The sequence below is a fragment of the Leptinotarsa decemlineata genome, unplaced genomic scaffold (assembly GCF_025532065.1).
Source record: "Leptinotarsa decemlineata unplaced genomic scaffold, Ldec_3_MD MMD2_tig00026294_RagTag_RagTag, whole genome shotgun sequence".
Classification (NCBI taxonomy): Eukaryota; Metazoa; Arthropoda; class Insecta; order Coleoptera; family Chrysomelidae; genus Leptinotarsa; species Leptinotarsa decemlineata.
In genome coordinates this window covers 6,342,065-6,365,307 of record NW_027412674.1, presented here as the reverse complement: position 1 = coordinate 6,365,307, position 23,243 = coordinate 6,342,065, and the positions used below count along the sequence as shown (strand labels likewise).

The 23,243-nt window shown below is 33.0% G+C and overlaps 1 protein-coding gene across 2 annotated transcripts in view; it reads left to right on the top strand.

Moving 5' to 3' along the window:
* Window positions 1-23,243, top strand: part of LOC111514586 (uncharacterized) — a 255,565-nt gene that overhangs the window by 55,816 nt on the left and 176,506 nt on the right. The window contains exon 1 of one of the 2 annotated variants that reach the window (XM_074180218.1): window positions 12,092-12,274. The exons of the other annotated variant lie outside the window; for it this stretch is intronic. The gene's annotated coding sequence lies outside the window, so the exon portion shown is untranslated. Of the gene's footprint in view, window positions 1-12,091; window positions 12,275-23,243 lie in introns of those variants that run through there. 2 annotated transcript variants of the gene reach the window in all.

The window sequence follows — 23,243 nt, the reverse complement described above, 5'->3', positions numbered from 1 at the left end:
GTTTAAACTTAGCAAACCACTTCTAACGGTTGATTTTCCTGGTGCAAAGTCCGAATAATGTTTATCAAGCCAAGCCTTCAACATTTATTTTTCGACCAAAAGCAATGCTTTATCAATACGCAAAATTCCTTGTCATCGATTTTTTTTCAAACAATCAAGTTGCTGTACTCAAAATGTATCCCACAAACTAATAGGTCGACACCTGTGAAATTTGTACACGTGTCTTTTGGTTGCGCAAAAGCAAAAAATAACAGACCTGGAACTGGCTGGTATCTCAATCGCCACAAAAGTAATAACCAGAAAAGGAATTTCTGGCAAAAACATTACAATCTGCACTTATAGTAGACAAGCCCTATTAGCCGCCAACCTCCAGGAGAGTGCTGAGATTCTTATGGAAACTCACTTTCCAGGTTCTGTCTTTCCTGGAACGGCGAACTGGATGGATGTACCAATAACACCCTCACAATATGACAGGCAATATGCTAGTACAGTAATTGATGAGGACAAAATGAGATGGGCTATATCGGGTTTTTCCCCCTTCAAGTCACCAGGACCTGACGGTATAAGACAGGCCCTACTTCAGTGGGGACTGGACACTCTTACGCCGCACCTGGTTGGAATATTCAGAGCCTCTCTAGCTCTGAGGTATATTCCCAGTAAGTGGAGAAAAGTAAGAGTAGTATTTATACCCAAACCAGGTAGGATGGACTACACCCTACCGAAAGCATTCCGACAAATTAGTCTCACATCCTTTTTCTTAAAAACCATGGAGAGGCTATGTGAGCGGTATATAAGAAATGAAGTATTTGTTAACAACCCACTTCATCCAAATCAGCATGCATATACCCCGGGAAGGTCTACTGATTCGGCCCTTCAGCATGTGGTTGGCAGAATCGAGAGATCATTGGACAACGAAGAATCCACCCTGGGTATATTCATAGATATCGAGGGAGCGTTTGATAAAACAACCTTTCCAACAATTACCCAGCAACTACACTCCAGGAATGTACCCCTGGTAGTAGGAGAATGGATACTCCAGATGCTCTCTAGCAGAGCAATAAGTATTAATGTAGAAGACATCACAGTGAAAGGACTGGTCATGAGGGGATGTCCACAGGGAGGGGTCTTATCACCCCTTCTCTGGAACATAGTTCTGGATACCCTAATTAATCACCTTAATAAAAATGGATTCTACACAATTGCATACGCAGATGACATAGTTATCTTGCAGACCGGCAAATTTGTGAACACACTGTGCGATAGAGCGCAGGATGGGCTCAAATTAATAGAATCATGGTGTAAGGAACACTCACTGTCGATCAATCCCAAGAAGACTGAGATGGTCGTTTTCACCTGGAAAAGAAGTTTAACGGGCTTAAAACCTCCCAAAATCTTCAAAAGCAAACCAAACTTCTCTGAAGAGGTAAAATACCTTGGTACTATCCTCGACAGGAAGCTAACATGGAACTCTCATCTACAGAGTAGTGCAAAAAGAGCTTACGTGGCTTTATGAGCAATGTCGGAGGACAGTGGGACGCGCATGGGGTTTTTCACCCCGTGTGGTCACCTGCATCTACACTGCAATAATAAGACCTATGTTAACGTATAGAGCCATTGCATGGGGACCGAAGTAGAAATGGGTCAATTGAGGCTGGGCCTATGGCGGGAAGCGCTTACTGCGCAACCTCTGCTGCAGGCAACCAGTGATGCAATTGAACCCAGGTTTGTGTTTGATAAACCCTACAAAATACAAATTAAGCAGAACACAGAGTCAGATGCTACAAATGCAATACGGATTTATACAGACGGCTCAAACACCAAAGAAGGCTCAAGATGTGGAGTGTACTACAGATCACTAAGCCTAAGGATTAAGTGGGGAATGGGAAGAAATACCAGCGTGGTCCAAACAGAACTGGCTGGTATCTCAATCGCCAAAAAAGAAATAACCAAGAAAAGAATTTCTGGCAAAAACATAACAATCTGCATTGATAGCAGACAAGCACTTTTAGCCTTGAACAGACAGCGTGTTACTTCAGGGCTAGTACTAGAGTGCCACCAAGATTTAGTCAAAGCCTCGGTAGATAATAACATTATCCTGAGGTGGGTTAAAGGGCACGACAGGAGCAAAGGTAATCGCATTGCCGACTCTTTAGCCAAGGAAGCGACTGGACTAAGAATTTTAGGACCCAGTGGCACCCACGGCCTGATGACTTCGACAATTGCAGAACTAGTCAAATGTTACACCCTTGCTCAATCCTTAAAGAAATGGGATGAAATCAAAGGATGTAATCTTGCCAGGATCACCTTGAGCGACCCTGGGAAGCTGGCGGCGAAGAAATATCTGGCGATGACCAGGAAAAATCCTTACAGTAGGATTTCTGACTGGTCACTGTCAGCTAAGGAAACACCTACATAATCCTAGTGACCTGTCTACTTTCCTAGAAAGAACAAGATGGACGATGACCTAGGGGGACAACTCCTCGGATGGATGTACAATGGGTCACATACGGCCTAAATGTTGTGTGTAGGTAATCTTGTCACTTCGTAGCAATCTAGTAAAACTTGAAGGGCTACTGTAATTCGACCATTATTTTATATTGTGAAATGGAAAATTAACAATTTCATTAAACTAATTTGTAAACGTAATACTTTTCATGTAGTACAACTCTCGGGCTACCCTATATATTCCCCCTGTACAGTATGCATTATGACTAAGTCGTCTAATCATATTGATAAGAATGTGACATCTTCATGAATCAGTAATTACAACGTATTCAGAATGTTTGTAAGAATAAACCAATATTTGCTTAACAACTGAATTTCCGAAAATTAGTTTTGATGCTAGTATAAACATTTCAGTTGAAGTCATCGATCAACTCATTAAAAGAGGGAGAGAGATAGAAGAACAGAATTTCTGGAAATATGATTCATTTTCGTAATCACAAACGCAAAATTAAAACATTTGCAATGCAAATTAGTCATCTTCGCTATTTTAAACTTATAACATTTTTCAAGATTTTACCTTGATTTCAACTCTGATTTGATTTCACACGGTTGATAGACCTGTCGAATATTTGTTTTTCGAAATTTGGGGCTGAGGACAGTTGATTCAGTGTGTAGAGCCGTCGAAACCGTGCTGCAAGGCATAACTGCCAGAGAAAGCATTTTTAACAAAAATAGAAAAGTTTGTTTTTGAGGACAAGTTCTGACCTAAAAACCATTGCAAAAAGATCAACCCTCTTAGTGGGGTGTCATCCCATTTTTTTTTCAAATGCAACAGGGGTTCGAGTTTATGTCAATGAAAATGGCTTCGCTTTTTAGAATTGGGTCCAATCGCTTTGAAATGCCAACTATGCGCTTTGTGATGAATATAAAGGTTGAAGTGATTAATACGAGATCTGAAAATATCTCGTAGTAATCTGCATTTCAAAGATAAATATATTCGAAACAATCCTCAGTTTTGTCGTTCTGCAAGTATCAGGTTTTTGCTAGCTAAATTATTCAAATAAGTAATAATCTGTCTTTGTGAATTCTTCAAGGATCATTTTATAACCTTTCAATTTTATCGGTTATGGAGTACACAATTCCGGAAAGGTTGGACTTATTTTAATGAATGTGCGAATCGGAAGCCAATCTCTTTCTAGAAAAATTGTTTGCAAATTGGCGGGAAAATTCTTTCAAAAAATTTGAGGAAGTAAATTTAGTTAGGCATTGGATTTCCCAATTTATTTCAACAAAACAATCTGTTGTTGAAAATTATAGATTTCATGTTGCAATTACAAGAAACTAACCATGATTTTAAATAATGTGTATGATTGTTTTCTTTGTTCACGTTTTCAAAACTAGCCCCTTTGAAAAACTCTAATCACAAAAACCTTTTCTTTTCAATCTCCCAGAAGGAAAGATCACTTGAGAATTTACTGATTTACCTTGAAATCAAAAATTTCCTTTCTGTAGTTTTTCCTGGAGACATTTAATATTGTAAATATTCTGAACTGTTGAGTATCTATTCAACCCCATATTTTTTTAAATAGTCAGATTATTAATCGATAATGAAAAAACTGCTTTCAAAAATATTTTCATTACAAAACAGATTCTCTGAATTGTTTTTCATGGAAACTGGAAATAGTTGAATTATTTCTGTACCGCTTGGTACGTACCCTAGTAATTCTATATTTTTCGAAATTATTTTTCTGACGATAAGTTCAACTACAAGAAATGTTATTGTTTGTTCATTGAATATGTTTCATAATGCGATTTTAATGTTTTGGTACTCATACTCAGAAGTGTAGGCTCAATTTGGTGCAGATATTATTGACAAAGAAATCATATTCGTTTTATGAAGACGTAAATAGGGGGGTTGAGTTTGCCATAATGAGAATTCGACTTAGCGGGAATTCGTCGTAGTGATACTTCTTACTCCTAGGCAAAATATTCCTCTCACGTCGAAGTATCATTACGACAAATTCCCCTTACGTCGAATTTTCCTTATCTCAATTTGTCGTTGCGGCGAAATTTTGCCATGTAGAATTGATTTCATTTTCGACAAATGTCATACTTTTGGGACTTCAACTGGACGGGATGGGTTTTGACGTAGTGAGAATTCGACGTAAGAGGAATTTGACGCAGTGAAACATTCGTTTTCCATTTGGTAATTCATACTTTGTGTACATTGAAAATACACCCCCGAAGAAGCCATTGTGTGGCGAAACACGTGTTGCGTTTTTGTTAAACTGTTTAGTGGAAATCTCACGAAGTTTTTTTTTGGATACGTTTGAAAAATTACATTTCCAGTTGATACCTCTTGATTTGGGACGTTTACAGAATTTGAGGAATGTTAAGTATCAGATAGAGATAAATATGAAGTCATATGTTGTCATATGGACACGGCAGCTGCTTAAAAAAATCCCATTTTAAACCTGTTTCAACCCATTCTCTGAATGAATTTTCTGTTTATCAAAGATACCACCTAACTATTTCTTGTGGAGTTACGACATGAATACAGGGAAACTGACAAAGAAAAGAAATAGGACATACTCGTAAGAACATATACTTTCACGGACGAAGTCACGTGGTCGAATGGAACCTGAGGTTCCAAACGTTTCGTCTGCAACTGTGCCTTACATCATTAGTAGTATGCACGTTTACTGCAAGGGCAAAAGTTATATCTCGAAGTATCAGCAACGAACAATTGATCGAAAGAAATAGAGATTGAGTAAGGCTAAACGTAAATTATTCATCTGAATAACTCACTTCGTTCGCCAGAAATTCATATTTCGATTTCAGCTGATTACTTTTCCTGGCTCTTTGATGTTCAATATATATCGAAAGTATCTGTTTTTCATTACTCCTTAGATGCTTCTCGTCTGGTATCGTTTCTCTGAGAATTATATCCACTAGTATAAACAGAGTAACAAAAAATATCCATGATGTTCGGGAATGTTTTCTTAGTAAATATTTGGGTTTGATATTGAATGATTGGCGTATCACTTTTAAATACGATCGGAAATTTTTTCATGTGAAAGTTTGATGAGAAAAACAAAAAATTGGTTTCGGAGAAAATGCAAACGTTTTATTTTTAGATACAGGTGAAATTCATCAAAAAATGCTGGGAATGCCAAAACTTTATCAAAAACACTACTATGGAGACTTTAATTAGGTTGAAGTGGAAAAACTTGTGGTCGATCAATATGTTTTATTAGTGTCTTTGTTCCACTTGTATTATTGCATAAACAATTCTATACTTTACATTTATTCAAGAGTTTTATGCTTCCTCCTTCGAACACATTTTGTATATAGTATAATCAATAAGTTCAAAAACGTGAAAAATAGAGATAAAGGTCCTAAAAATATGAGCGATAGCTCATTCGATTCGGAATCACTTCTAGAAAAATGTTTTTGAAGGATTTTGGTGCCAGTAAAAAGTTGCAATTATTATTAACAAAATAAGATTTAAAAAAAATGGTATTTAGTTCATCGTTAATAACTCAAAAAATATTAATATTTAAGCAATTTTGAAAAAAAGCTCGTTAAAGAGGAGGAAATTTCCGATAAAAAGTCCCGACTCCCAAAACTCTATCTCCATTATTTATCATTTTAATTTGACGTTGAAAATAGTGTTCCGCGCGGCTGTTACGACATGCGCTGCCGCTAAAGAGAGTTTATCAAAAAATATAATTTTTTTATAACATAAAATGTCATTTTAAAAATTTGAAAAAAATCTGGTATCTTCTTAACACTTGAATGAATCGAGTCCCGTAGGCAAAAAAGTTTTATCACCATTTTTCAAAAAGTTATTCAATTGTTAACTAACAATTTTTTTCTCAATCTCCGTTGGCATAAATTAAATAATGGAATGAAAGGTATAAATAATTGGCCCATAAATTTTAAACTTCGTGGAACCCTTTTGATATACATACTTCATACGATCCTGTGATAAAAGTTCATTAAAATGCATTAATTTGTTAATTATGATTTTTTATAACTATTGCAAAATGAAATATCTGAAAATTGTTGATAATTTTTTTTTCAGTCTATATTCGGCTATGTCTGTTTTCACATTAAACAATGGCAGTTATTAACATAGGATATGAATTTTTTACGTAATTTGTTTATTAAATTGTTTTGAACAAATAGAGAAATTCAATATTTTTGAAAACATTTTTTTTGCTATTTTGTTGTCTAGAGATAATTATGAATAAAAAAAATCTTAATTTTAATTTTTAATTGTTTAAAATCGTTTTTTCATTTTTCGATTGTTTAAATTATTGGTTAAGAAATAATTTTGCTTTTGAAAATCATAATTTACACTTTTAAATAGTTTGGCGAAAAAAATTTTTTTTATTTATCATTTAATTGTTTATTACCTTAACAATTTGTTATAAACAAATATTGACCAACGTTATATTTTTTTTCTGGAGCAGAAAAAAATTATAAAAACAGCTTTATATGAAAAAGTGCCATATTTTTTTTATTTATTATAATTTTGGCCCGAGGGGACCATTGTATGGCGAAACACGTGTTGTGTTTTTGTTAAACTGTTTAGTGAAAATCACACAATAAAGTATTTTTGGAATACGTTAGTTATGGATTTTCATCAATAATCGGCCGATTCCATCATATAATTTAATTCAATATATAATTTTTTTATGGCACTTTTTTATATATATATATATATATATATATATATATATATATATATATATATATATATATATATATATCTATATATATATATCTGTTTTTATAATTTTTTTCTGCTTCAGAAAAAAAATACTGTGGTCAATATTTGTTCATAACAAGTTGTTAAACTTATAAACAATTAAATAATAAATAATGTGTCTCGCCAAATTATTTAAAATTGTAAATTATGATTTTTAAAAGCAAAATTATTTCTCAACTAATTATTTAAACAATCGAAATATAAAAAAAAATCGATTTTAAACAATCAAAAATTAAAATTAAGAAAAAAAATTTTTAAATCATAATTATTATCTCTAGGCAACAAAATAGCAAAAAAAATTCCAAAAATATTGAATTTCTCAATTTGTTTAAAAACAATGTATTAAACAAATCACGTAAAAAAATTCATATCCTATATTAATAACTGCCATTGTCTAATGTGAAAACAGAGATAGCTAAATATCAATTGAAAAAAAAATTATCAACAATTTTTAGATATTTCATTTTGCAATAGTTATAAAAAATCATAATTAACAAATTAATACATTTTTATGAACTTTCATCGCAGGATCGTATGAAATATATTGTATATCAAAAGGGCTCCACGAAGTTTAAAATTTATAGGCCAATTTTGCAAACTAAGAACAATTACAGAAACGAAATATAATAACTTAAAGGCTGACGAAAATAGGTCACAAAAAAATTTAAAGAATTTTCATAATAGAAAAAAAATCGAAAATTAAATAAAGTAATACATTAGTCCTTTAAATTTATTTTTCTACATTCATGCAAAAGAATAATTCAAATATATTTAGTGGATAAAGTAATTCCTTTTTGCTCTAATGTAGTATTATAATATATTAAATTGTAGATTTGTCAATTTCATCATTTATGGAACAAAGTTTAAGTTAAATTATTCTATCTAAATTTCTCATTTTCTTAATAAAAAGTAAAACCGTATCATGTATTTTCTGTCAGATAAATAAAAAAAGTTGTTACAACTATAAACAATTTATTACTTATATATATTTTTGATTATTAAGCGTTTATTATAAAAGATGGAACAAAAAGTTATAAAAAAATGTTTAGATAATATTATCTAAAACTAAATTCACTTCAAAATGTTTGTGGGAGTTACAGTTCTCACGAAAATAATAAAAAACTGATGAATCGTCTTACTTTTAAAAAGAGCAAAATAGCTCGCCCTTTTATCCACAAAAGAAACATTTTTACTTAGTATTAATCCATTTATATTAAGTATTCAATCCTATATAAAAATAATATTATAATAAGGGATTTACCTGAAATTTGTTTATTTTAATTTAAAAGTGCAGTACCGAATCAATCCAGAGTCACCACTGTTACGTCACGAGACCACGTGACGTGTCTAACAAAATCGCAAAAGTAAGCAATCCTGTATGTCCATAATCGTCGGTCAAATTCAGCCTGATTTATGCGCCAGAGTAAGTGAAAACACAGATGATGTTTAGAATGATGAAGGAGATACTTGATTATGGAAATGCAAGTGATGTTAAAGAAATCGATTTTGAGGAAATATGCGATCACGATAGAGACAGTGGTAATTTGATGATCAAGACTGATTCCGATGATGTGAGTTAGGAGATAGAGAAGGAAAATATTGTAGAAAAGAAAAAAATGAGCTCCATCCACAAGACGAAACGGATCCACTAAAACATGATCATCAAGCCTATTATGGCAAGGACCGCACTAAATGGTTGAGGATCCTCCAACGAGAGGTTAGACTCTTACCAAAAATATTATTGTTGTTTTAGCCGGCCTCAAAGGACCAGCCAAGAAAAAACCCCCATCTTCAGTCTTAGATGCATGGAGCATAATATTTTCAGACATGTTAGATACAGTTATTGTACTTCATACCAACAATCGGATCGCAAGTGTACAAAATAATAACGATAAATTTAAAAAACATAAAAACGCAAGACAGGTTTTTTCGCCATCATTCATTGGAAGTACAACTAAAGCCGAACTGAAAGCTGTTATCTGTCTGTTATATTTATCAGGGCTATTTAGTCAGGTCATGAAGACCTCAAGAGTCTTTGGGCCACTGATGGTACTGGTAGAGATATTTTCCGTTGAACTATGTCCCTAGCTCGGTTCTCATTTTTATTAGTCTGTTTACGTTTAGATGAAGAACAAACGAGGGAGGAAAGAAGGAAAACTAATAAATTAGCACCGATTGTTGAACTTTTTGATAAATTCGTAGAACATTCTAAAGAAAATTTCATGCCTGGACTGAATCTCACCATAGATGAAATGTTGGTACCCTTTCGAGGTCGCTGTGGTTTTAGAATGTACCTTTCAAATGAACCCGCAAAATATGGGATAAAAATACAAATTATGGCTGACTCCAAGACACACTATATGGTTGACGCTGAAGTCTATACAAGTGCCACTGGAGTGAAAAATAAAAGGGGGAACACAAAAAATGAATTACCCCATGCTACACAAGTTGTTTTACGATTGGTGGAACCAGTCATTAAAACTAAAAGAAACATTACAGTTTATATCTAGTATACTTATATCGAATTAATGAATGAATTACTGAAACGAGATCTGACATGCGTGGGAACTATTAAAAAAAAAAGATGTATCCCTCCGGAATTCCTACCAGCGAGGAAAGACCCGCACAATCATCTATTTTTGGTTTTCAGTCACAGTTAACCTTGGTTTCACATGTAGCTAAACCAAATAAATCGGTCGTTTTGTTATCCAGCATGCACAATGGTAATACTATAGACGAGACAAGTAAAAAAACCCTAAATTATCTTTTTTTTTTTTCTTTTTTTTTTTCGGGAAAGAAAGTTTTTGGCTTTCTACCACTCCATCTGATACAAAAAAAGGGATGAGAGAATCTTCCAAAGAAAGGAAGGAAGTAATCAATTTGAAACTCTATACATGAATGTGTAGATCATGCAAAGAAGTAACTTTCAGTCACAAACTGAAAGAAAGTCCTCCTGAAACAGCTACTTTCATATAAACATTGAATTACACGAAAGAAAACAATTCTTTCGAAAGAAATACTTCTATATGAACACTGAATTATACAGAAGATACTTTTCTCTACTCAGTTTGTATTTCAAACATTTGTTGTGGAATAAGAATCAGATATCATTCACATGAGTTCTACTTTGAATGAATGGTAATAAATTGTACTCACATAGAACACTGTCACCCTCACTGGTATACATCGATGTTTCGCCTTAAGACACTTGCCCTAAGGCTCTTCAGTACCAAATTGGATAACATTATAGAAAATACACACACTTCATTCATGAATTACGATTTTGAATGTCACGGAATAAGCTTGATCTGCTTATGTCATCGATGACATCGTAATGACATTCATTCACCTATTTGATGAATGTCATTCAAAGTAGAACTCATGTGAATGATATCTGATTCTTATTCCACAACAAATGTTTGAAATACAAACTGAGTAGAGAAAAGTATCTTCTGTATAATTCAGTGTTCATATAGAAGTATTTGTTTCGAAAGAATTATTTTCTTTCGTGTAATTCAATGTTTATAGGAAAGTAGCTGTTTCAGGAGGACTTTCTTTCAGTTTGTGACTGAAAGTTACTTCTTTGCATGATCTACACATTCATGTATAGAGTTTCAAATTGATTACTTCCTTCCTTTCTTTGGAAGATTCTCTCATCCCTTTTTTTGTATCAGATGGAGTAGTAGAAAGCCAAAAACTTTCTTTCCTAAAAAATTAATCACTCCTAAAAATATAACCCCTTCAATTTCTAAATTATTTTATTTTATAATAGTACAAAAGGAGGTGTTGACGCATTAGACCAAAAGTGCGCCTATTATTCAATATCCCGGCGTACTAGATGACCAATGACAATTTTCTATATGATATTGAATGTATCTGCTATCAACAGTAGAGGTATTTCTCAATTTTCTCCATATGGAAACAAATCAGACGTACTGAATTTATCAAACCGCTTGGAATTTCTTTGTGCCAGGCTCAAATTAGACATCGAATTTCCAACCCAAAAGTTAACCGCAAATTATGAGAACGCCCTGTTGAGCTACCTGCTGAAGTTTCCAGGTCAAAAAGAAAAAGATGCTCTGTATGTCCATCGGAGAAAGACAGTAAAACTAACCATAGTTGCGACATGTGCAAAAAACCTATATGTTTGCAATGTGCAAAAACAATTTGTACAAATTATTTGTGATTTTTTTATGCTTGATATGGGTTAATATTATATTCTTGAATATTTGTTTTCATTTTGAAATAAATTTTTGCAGAATACCTAGTTACTTTTTCTGCTTATTTTTGTAACGGGTCCTAGGGACCCGTTAGTAACATATTTATGTGGGTAGTAGTTACGGGTTAAAGGAATAGAAAGTGACGATGATATCGCATACATAGATACTTTGTTTTATTCAAACATAAAGATATATAGCGTTTTTATTTCCAAACTATGTATCGTGAAACATTTTGTAGAACGAATTAATAGCCCAAACTTCTAAATCTCTGATACATCAACGCATTACTTCGAATATCCTCATTGTTTTCAATACATTTTAATAAGAAAAAATAATTGTATTTCTGAATATCTTAAAGAATTTCAAGGTTTTTCAAGCAATTACAAAGACGCGACAAACAAGACCAATAGTTCGGTTCGGCTCAAGTAACTTTAATTAATTCCTACTTTCCTCTGAAATATTTGAAATATTTTCTTGTCCTCGTCACCGCACATGCACACCAAACAATACATCCGTCATAGTTTCCCCTAAAAGATAATTGGACCTTGCCCGGTGCCAGTGCACTCGTCGTTGTGACACAATTCTTCCCCCATTTTGGTCGACGTGGCCCTCCCTAAGAGCCTGCTCTGAACTGTCTAACCGAACGGCAATCATTTGTTTGGAAACCACCGGATACGAATCGAGCGTGCCTTCGTACGTTATTCAGTTGTTTCCGTTGTTGAGGATTATTAGATTTTTATTTGCCAAGTTGGTGCAGTAGTTGACAGTTTTTGTGTTTTTTATAGTGTTGTTTTCTGTTTGAATATAGTTTATTGGATATTTAACGATAGAAGTGAGTATTTTTTACATGTATCGATTCGTTTTGTTATTAATAGAGCATAGTAAACAATATGAATAATACAACTGTGCTGAAGTTATGTGCAAAGAGAATATTGCAGGACTATAGAAATTTTGTTATTTTTTTTATTTTTTATTCAAGTAGGTGAATATTTAATCTGAATCTGAAGAAATGTATTGAGAATTTCTGGAAGTTTAACAATGAAAAATTATTTACTATTGAAATTAAAAAACTATTTACCTATTGAAAAAACTTCATTGAAATGTTAAAAAAATATCTATTTTTGTTGTAAAATACGGCAAATATCTTTCTCACGACTATCCTGACCTTTCTAAGAAAAAAACATTCCTAGGTACCTACGTTTTAATGTCAAAGAATCAATTGAACTCATCATTACATTCCAAGAATTTCTTAGATAGGTATAATGAGTCATAAGTCATAAATTCTTTGAAATCTGATTCATGAATCAGTCAATCTTCTATGAACTATGATATCTGGGTAGACCATACATTTAGTTGCCTTTTTTTGTTTATTTGTTGTGTTGTTCGATTTTTTGTGAGTCGTTCAGTAGTTTCTCAAATCGAATCATTGATCAGGGCTTATAGTTATGTTTTCCTTAATTATTGTGGTTAATTGAATACTGAAAAAAGCAGTTCGATATAAAGAAAACTCAAAATAACTGATTTGAATATTGATGTCATTTTAAAGTGGCGCCTGTAGTCTGTTTTACTAGGACGCTAGAAATGGAGGGAATAGAAAATCGTTACAGGACATGAATCGTAAATTGTTTCTGAGAAGTAGGTAAATTATGAATATGCAAATTCAGACAGGAAAGAGACTTTGGGAAAATTGAAACATAACAAACACATTAGGTCTTAGACAATTTTTTAATGACGATTCCACAATGAATGTCTCCGGTTTAATTAGAAATTAAAAGGGAACCTTTCCTGTTTCAATTTTTCAAACATATTTAAATTAATTTTACTAAATTGTTATTGATGTTGGTAGGTACTTACTTATTCAGTTCATAGGTTTTAGAAATTACACGTTAAAAGGTAAGACCTCGTTTGTCCTTAGCTCGTATAAGTTTCGACTTCTGAGGGCTATCGTTCGTAGGGGTGCGATAGCTGTTTAACGGTAAAAACATATTTTTTTTTAGAATTCCGTTTTATTAATTTTTAAATTAAATAATATATTCTTCGAAGAATCACCCAATTCACTTATTATTTTTTCGTTTGAATGTGATTGCTAGGTTTTATTGAGAATTTTTGCTATTTTATGAAAAAATTATTGTTTGATGATTTGTTTAGTTGAGTACTAGGTTGAGTATATCAGTCTAATAGAAAAGTGTGGATTGAAATAATTCAAAGTATTTTTTATAACAAAATGATAATGTGGAAAAATGTCGGATTTTACTTCAAAACTAAAAATGGAATGACCGAGAAAGTTTTTGAGAAACATGGAAAAAACTGTAATGAAAGTGAAATTACACGTATTAACAAGATTTTGTGATTAGCAAATTTACATGTAGGTACATTTATTATTTGCTTTCTTATATTGAATAATGTTTTCTTCGAAGAGTAATAAGTTGAAAATGTCCTTTTCCTTTGATCATCACAAATGCAGAACATGAAAATTCATATGAAAAATGTCAGGATTTCTGGTATCTTTTCGTTTGATATGAAAAGTTATTAGTTGAAGTAGTTCTGGGCAGTTTATCTCACTATTTATTGAATTTCACTAGTTCGGACTTCCAGTGTTTACTATATAAAATTATTTGAAATCCCTGAAACAACTAAAAAAAGAATAATTGAAAATGAATAGATGAAAATAACAATTATATTAAGCAAAATAAACCTGAAATGAAATAATAGTGAAATAAACTACAAGTAAAAATAGATCAATTGAATAAATAAAAACAAAATAAAAATAAAGGAATGAAAAAAGAAAATAAAAATAAAAAGTGTAGAAATTCCAAGTCACGTCATCTGATAACTGGGTCATCACCCGAAGACGATTGTAGATACTAACAATCGAAACGTCGTGAACTAACGTGACTTGGAATCTCTAATCTCTAATCTCTAATCTCTAAAATGATTTGAAATCAGGGATTTCAAATCATTTTATTTAGTAGACAATGGAAGTCCGAACTAGTGAAATTCATCATGAAACATTGTCAATCACCTTCAAACAAACGTCACTATTTATTAATTTGAAGAGGAACTTCAAGTTCATAGATATTCTCCTATCTTCCAATGATTTTATATTTAACCTGGTTAAGAGTTGACTGTACTCACATTCATTTCGTTGAATACCAAAGTGAAAAGCACAATTCCTTAAGAATTTCTTTTGAACATTCTCAATCAAATTGAGATTTACATTATAGTATGGGTCCCATATAACCGAACCATATTCAAGAATGGATCTTACGAAATCACAATATAATTTTTTTTTGTTTTAATTGAAAAGTCAGTAGAAATTCCCAACACAAAACCCAGCATTTTGAGACTTATTGTCATAATTTCTGATTGAAGATTAAAATTAATCTCACTATCAAATTTAACTCCCAGATCTTTTAAGAGCTATATTATTCAATGTATTTTCAAAGAATATTGGACTCAATTTTAACGAACGTAATGATTTGACACTTTTCGATGTTTACCTCTAACAAATTATTTCTACACCACATGGAAAACGCGTCGAGATCTTTCTGAAGTAATTCAGCTTCTTCCCGGCGAATAATTGCTCGATAAAGTTTGATCATCAGCAAACATAAGACATTCTGAATATTTGAAAACAAACTCTATGTCCGATACATACAAGTTGAACAGCAGTGGGTCCATATGGGATCACTGTGGTACCCCTGATGGTACCTGAATGGGCGTAGAAGTATATCCGTATTTTACAGAGTTCTACCTGTTAAAAAGCTATTGATTACTTGCAAAACATTTCCGTATATACCAAGCGGTTGAATTTTAGATATAAGTAGGCCTTGGTTGACTCTATCAAAGGCTTTGGCTTTTTTTGTAAAACCGGATTGCCGTTGACGTTATTTAACAATTCCTGAGCAATGCTTATGCGACGGTTTTTTTCGTCAGAATTCAGCAATTTTCAAACGAACTTTGCTGCCACACACTTCATGTCCAAAATTTACGAAAAAATTGCATGTGTTGAGCCAACCGATATGCCAACATCCTCAGAAACTTCTCTAATAGTAATTCGACGATTCTCTATAACAATTTTTGTCACATTATCAACATTCTCATCGGTTCTTAATGTGCTGAGGCGTCCAAGGCAATCTTCGTCATTCACAACTTCTCTGTCTTCTGTGAAAAGCTTGAGCCGCTTGAAAACATGTTTCTAACTCAAAGTACAATCACCGTATGCCACTGGTCAACATTTCAATTGTTTCTGAGCACCCACATTTACGATAGTCACTCTGTAAAGCTGAAGTCAGACGCATCATAGCAAGCATTCTCTGAGAGATGTTTTTTCAGTTTCCGTTTGAAATTAGCGAGGGTTGCATTTTTCATTGATTGTGGCAGTGAGTTGTACAATGATATGTATGAGTTACATCTCTTTGTTATTTCTAGTCTTTGGTTTGGTACTTTAATATTATCCTTGTTCCTAGTATTATACGAATAGTTGTTACCGTTTGTAGTAAACTTTTGTAAATTTTCTTGAATGTGTATCAAATTGCAGTATATTACACATGATGGCAGAGTTGATAAATTGAATTTAATAAACCAATTCTTACAGATCTCCATTTGATCTATTCCAGCTAAAACTCCGATTGCTCTTTTTTGAATTTTAAATATTCTCGAGATATGAACAGATGTGCCCCAGTTTATCAATCCATAAATTAAGGAACTATGAAATATTGCATGATGAGCGGTATGGGCAGCTTCATTACCGACTTTATTTTTTATCTGCCTGATTGCATAGACCTTGCATGATATATTTTTTGCTAGTTTGTCAATATGGGGTTTCCAACTTAACTTTGAATCAATGGTTATACCAAGACATTTCACATTATTTGAGAGATTATGGGACAGCGAGAACATAACTGTTTGTGTCTTGCGTTTATTCACACATAGGCTATTCGCATTAAACCAGTCCGTAGCTTCTTGAATAACTCGCTTTTCTAATTCCGATGACTCGTCAATATTTTTTTCCCGAATGGCGAAGGAATTGTCATCGGCGAATAGCATTGCAAACATTGTCATTGAATTTTGCAGGTCATTAATATAAATCAAGAAAAGTAGTGGCCCAAGCACACTACCTTCGGGAACACCATTCAATATCGTTTGTAAGCTACCGAGTTCTTCATTATATAATACACATTGCTTTCTCTCATTTAGATATGATGCTAGCAGATTGTGTGCTATGTCTACAAATCCATAGTATCCCAGTTTTTCTAATGAAATGTCAGTAGAGACGCAGTCGAACGCCTTGCTCAGATCGTGTCAGCGATTTGAACATTCATCTTATTTTTTGAACAGACCTCGTATATGAATTCATAGTCGTTATCTGGTATCTTTCAAAACGCCGTGGACACTCTTCTACACCGACAAATAACAGCATTCTTAGACATTAAGTATTTTTCTAAAAGACCCTGAATGCATCGTTTCAAAGGAATACATTCTGATTCGTTTTAGGTATATTTTACCTACCTACAGTGTATCTGTTGTGCCTTTCAAGTTCATTGATCATCCACAACCAGCTTTACTAGTTTGAGTTTGATGAAATGGGTGGCAATTTACCTGCCTTTCATACCTGAGGTTTCCAAATGCGGATTATTGAATATAGTAAACGTAAAACTTCATCTTGAAGCTGAAATAGTTGGGTGCTTACGGTCGAGTATTGTATTTACTTTACAGAATGGGAGGAAAGTTTTTTTGATTGGTTCAATTTTTTCGAGAAAATTTGATATATGGTAGTAGTTATTTGCACTTTTTGGAAAATTATTTGGATGATGTCTGGTTAGGAATTTAGATAATGAATGATGATGCAGTGCGACTACAGATCTCACACCGCTGGATTTTTCCTAATGGGATCATATCGAAAAAAAACATGCCACTATCGATATTTCACTAGAATTGACGATTTCAAATCTTTTATAAGTATTCGTTGCCGTTGCGTCTCCCATTCGATTCTACTGAAAAAATTAGATGACTATGGCATAAGCGGAACCCCCTGTCGCTTTTTTCTTCATATCTGACAAACAGATACCAATATGTGTAAATGTGTCCGACTTAGAACCAGTTACATGTGGAGTTCCCCAAGGCTCGGTTCTGAGGCTTCTTTTATTAATAATCTATGTAAATGATCTTTTTTCCTTCATGACATCTCATAATTGTTTTGCTTTCGCCGATGATACTTCTCTTACGACATCCGGAAAAATCAAGGGTTCAAGGGTAATTTGGTGCGCGAAATAAATCAAATTAAAAAAAAATGCTGACATATGGTTCAAATGAAATAATCTATGTTTCACGAAAATAAAATTCAACGCATCATTTATACATCAAACACCTCTTGAGTGTATTAAACTTTCAGGGATGCATCTAGATAATTTAAACTGGTTAGAGCACATTGAACAACTTGTGATTTCCACGATCATGAGACTAGAGGATGTGATTTGTTGAGGGCCAGTAGATTCAGACTGAAAAAGTCGAGCAGAAACTCTGTCGATATAAACAATATTCTACCTCCCCATGTCAAAAAGTTGAATCAATACTTGTTCAAAAAGTATCTGAAATATCCATTGATTTCAAATTGTGTTTATTCTACTGATGAGTATATAACTGTCTTATCCAAAGAAACACAAATAATATTTAATCTTCGGTAATAATGTATGTATGTATTATATATGACCTTATTTGTATCTTATTTGTATACATCTAAAAGATCAATAAATTAATCAACTTTTCTTATCGAAATATTTCTGACAGGACTCTGCAACCTTTAAGTGAATTTTATTAGTCAACAATTAGATGACTTTTTCATGCATCGAAAGAGAAGGCACGTAGAAATGCTTCGATATTTCTACTTATTAGTTATTTTAGTTTGTTTTGTATCTGTTCAGTTGCCTGATTATCTTTGTATGACAGTTTTGGTATGCCTCATCAAGATCTGTTTTAACATACTTAAAACATTCCAAAAGAAGTTGAAATACATATGATTTACTTTGATTCCCAGTCTTTTCGTGTGCTTATTATTAAGTATTATCTAGGTAATTGTCTGGTTAAAACTGCCAAATCAGGGTCGATTTAGTTATCAGAGTCCTTGTCTCTGCCCTTGTTTGTCTTAATTTTAGTCTCAATGAAGTATGTGTTTCCTTAAAAGCTTTTATACAACGTATAATGGCCTTGTCTTAAGACTTCATCTTCAAATTGTGACCTTGTAAGTTACAGTCCTTGTCTTTGTCTTACTGTTCGAAAATCCATATTTTTTTCCTGCTCATCAAACTATATATTATATTTCTTCGATCTTGATTGCATTCAAACTGTTACAAGGATTCTTATAGGTGAATCTTCTATTTCGCGAATAGTCGATATTGATATCTAACACCTTCATGAGAAATATTTCTGATTATTTCTCTCCAGCACTACAAAATTTCTAATCTTTGCTTGATATGACACAGACTGCAGATTATTTGAAAAAGATTCAATTACTTCTCAAACCAGAAATTATAATGAAATCGAAACGAACGACTTATTACTGAAGTAATTTTTTAATAGCACCTTCGAAAATAATAATTTCTTTCGGTTGTGTCTCTAGTAACTCTCGGAAGACCACGAGATGAATTTAGCTTTATTTTTATGTCAAAATAATTATTTTTACTTCCCCTATCAAAGAAAAGCGTCTGAACCACTATTTTTTAAAGGGGTCCCAGTGTATTTGTCATATGATTGAACATTCTATCTAGTTTCACTCTGAGTATGGGAGTAGGCACACATGTACTAAAATCGAATCTGTTATTATTGAGGAGAGAATAATAGGGGAAAAAGTGATAGTCATTTCTGTTTTAAGTGGTAATGGATTCACGATTCTACATTTACTTTTATGTACTTTGATGTCCTCGAAATCCCCCATGAAATACTGAAATTGATAGTATCAATATATAACAAAGAGGGTCATGCAGAGTCACGTTTCCCATGTTCAAGAAAATAATTTTTACCGACTTATTCGTGAATGATGGGTCGCTTAAGTGAATACATCAAAGCAAAGCAAAATATTACAAGCAACATCAGATTTGACCGAAATCTCTTTCTTAACTGTACGTAAAATAGTCAAAAACAAACATTATGAATGCAAGACTCGATGTGGTACAGGATTACCAAAACCTTTAGATGTTCATATGATAAAATCATTGAAAAAATATACGACTGTTACAAAAGCAATGAGATTCCTACAACTGAAATCATAAGGAAGAAATTGAATACTTCCGGCCATAACGTGAGCTGCTGTGACAAAACTCTTCAGAATTGGATAAAGAAACTAGGATTCAGATTTAAAATAACAAACAAATGTCAAGCAGTTATGGAAAGCAGAAGGATGGTGGAATTACGTCACGAATATTTAGAATAAATAACTGAATATAGACAAGAACAACGGCAAATTTTCTGTTTGGACGAAACTTTGTATGACACTCACGACACAGTTACAAAAGGGTGGACTGATGGTTCGAGAATGTGTACGCCTATCATGCATACAAATAAAGGATCGCGACTAATCATTTCGCATTACGAAGGAAGTAAAGGATAGGTTCCGAATTCTTTGAAATAATGTGGAAAACATTATATATACCATACCCATATATTTTTTTAGAGAGGAGCTGTTGGAAAGTAGGTTGCACTATATTGTTCACTTGAACTATACCATGTTTTTGACAGAAACGTCAAATATGAGGTGGCATTATTTTTATTCGGTACTGCCACGTTTTAATATCAGCGATTGCAATGTTGGGTATCCCTATGGGGATTTTCTGTGAAATGCATTGTGATGGATTGTTAATTAAAACGGGAGATACTATTTTTGTACCCATTAAAATAATTGAAATTTTCCCTAAAACGTTAGTAAATAATGTACTTAATTATTTTAAATGAGTACGCTCAGAAATGTATAGATTATTCTACTTTCAGCACCGGTAAATGTATATGGGTGTTACACAATGGCGCATTCTTTCACCTTATTATGTCGGCGTTCAAAAACTCTTGTAATTAGCTAACATACGGGTGTTCACATTTTTATTCTCACGATTCGTACCGTACCTAGCTAAATTGAGCCATTGTAACAGTGATTATTCTTAAGTAACCTAAATTGAAATACACCGTTTTTTCTTCTCAAGTCATTTTTAATTTGCGTTCATCAATTTCCTTTCGTTAAGTGAAAAACATTTCGAAAATATATTGATGAAATGAAGAATGATGTGGGTATATGGTTTTGCGAAAGATATATTTTGTGAAGATGATGACTGTTTTGTAGAACGTGTATGTGTGTATCATAATTCAGTTCAGTGAAAAATGATTCAGGTTTTCCACAGCTTTGAAAACTCGTATGCTCCATGTTCTGGCAACTAAAAACTTCAAAAGGTGAGGAATGAAAAGTATGGCATTTAGGAAATAACCTGTGAGAACTACGCAAAAAATATGTTGGTCAGACAGACTAAACGAACTTTTAAAACTCGTTTCAGGGACCACACAGCGCATATCCAATTTTATGAATATGTTGTTCAGCCAGACTAAACGAACTTTGAAAACTCGTTTCAAGAAGCGCACAGCGCATATCCAATTTTATGAATCAGGGAAGTCTTAAATAGCTCAACACATTGCAAAACACCATATAACAAAGAAACTTTGACATTATTATAGACATTGGATATATGTGTTATGTTGTAGATGACAGTAGACTTTCGGAATATTATCGAAAAAGTGTGACATGTTCACATGCGACATTGTTCAGTCTTTTAAAAGACTATCTTCAAATCAGCAGGAAATTTACCGCTTTAGATGTAAATCTGTACTAATAAATGCGAAAGTCACCCACTGGGCACTCACTCATTGATCTCGGTTTCTCCGTACTGGTAAGTCCTAGGAAGCTAAAATTTGGTATATGGGTGCTTCCTAGGTCATAGATGTGCAATAAAAAAAAATTTTCAAATATTCTAGATGGGGCTCCCCCTGTAGAGGTAAAAGAGGCGCGTTTACATGTTTGTATTGACTACTGACAGAAAAGCTATGAACGTTGTATATAAAGACATTCTGTAGTATATTTAGTATCAGTATTGCACCCGTGCGGAGTCGGAGCGAGGCGCTAGTTGACTATAAGCTAAAGTTTAGGAATCTGTTCAGATCGCCTCCCGATGACGCCTGAAATTCCATTCCACCATATCGGATAAGGATTTTCTTTGGAGCACTTTTTTTTTAAGTTTGCTACTTCATAGTTGGGACAATGAATACTATTTTATCATATCGCATCCTTTCATTCTACGAGTGAAAAACCAAGACAAGAAGTTAAGCTTCCGTTCAATCAGCTAGAATTTTTGTTTGTATTATAACCTGCACTCGGTACATTGAAAACAGATAGCTATACAAACAGGAGTCGTTGTCAGTTTTTTAGATATTGAAAAGCAATTATTATTGATTATTATTATTATTATTCGCGTTCGATATTTTAATGTTTTTATTGTGAAGTTTATACGGTTTGAAGTCTTTTATCCTACACAAATAGTTGTTTTCTCAACTGATCTACTACGGGCATTTCACATTTGATAGCAACTAAATCTTATATCGTTATTATGAATGTTATATCTTTTTCAACCATAAATTAGAAATATTATGTAGTTATAGAATACATTCTGAAGTGCTGAAGAATTTTATATGTAATTTTTAGTGACATGTCTTCATTTTTTGTTTTGACCCACGATTATTTTATCATGAGTATGAATGTTTAATGCACACAAGAATTACATAAACTCTTGTGAAAAGATAGGATTAGAAAAATAACTGACTGGACGTACTGTAGACAAGACAAAATTTATTCTAACTATTATTACAAGGTTTGAAACGTAATGAATGCTGTTACAAAATGCAATCTTTCACATCGGAAGTTAGAGAAGGTGCTCAGATTCGTCATTGTAGGAATAGACAGAGATATGAATTAACATAGCTAGGAAAGGTCATAATAGCGGGTAATTCCCAAGATAAGGGATACAAGGAACAATTGAGGAATTGAAAATCTAGCTATTTGTAGCTTACAATATTTACGTGAAATAAACTTCAATATACGGGTTGCCTGAGAAAAGATATTCGAGAATATTGAATTTTATGAGGATAAGTGGATTAGAAAAGACGCATACATTGGAAGACCAACTGGAAAACCCCAATTGGGAAACCCTTGATAGTAGTGAAAATTACATAACCTTAACAAGATCAAATTTAAAATATCTAACATAAAAATAATGCCATAAAACAATCTGCTTTCTTGTAGAAATTTTAGAACTGGCAACTCTAGGCTAAATACTAAAAATTTAATATTCACAATTCACTTGAAAAACATAATAATTTCGGTAGCAAAATTTTGACACCGAACATTATTTGTGTTAGATGCCAAGTTTACATAACCTTAAATCAATACCGAAAAAACTAAATAGGAAATATATAATATGAAAATGAAATACAAGCAGGAAAGAAAACTCAAAAAGAACAGAAAAAATGGAGTATGATAGCCGATCTAACAACAAACGCACAATACATTCGATTCTACTTTTCAGCATGTTCGATACGTACTTTTTTATTTCAATGTATTTTACAGGTCAAGGCTAAAAGTAATGGTCTCATATTCTTATGAAAAAATCTATTCTCGGTCCGTTTTATTAACTTTTGTGGTTATTCCACTAAAACAAGGAGATATGTGCGTTCCACTTCACTACGTTCCACAACAGTTATATTTTTTTGTATCT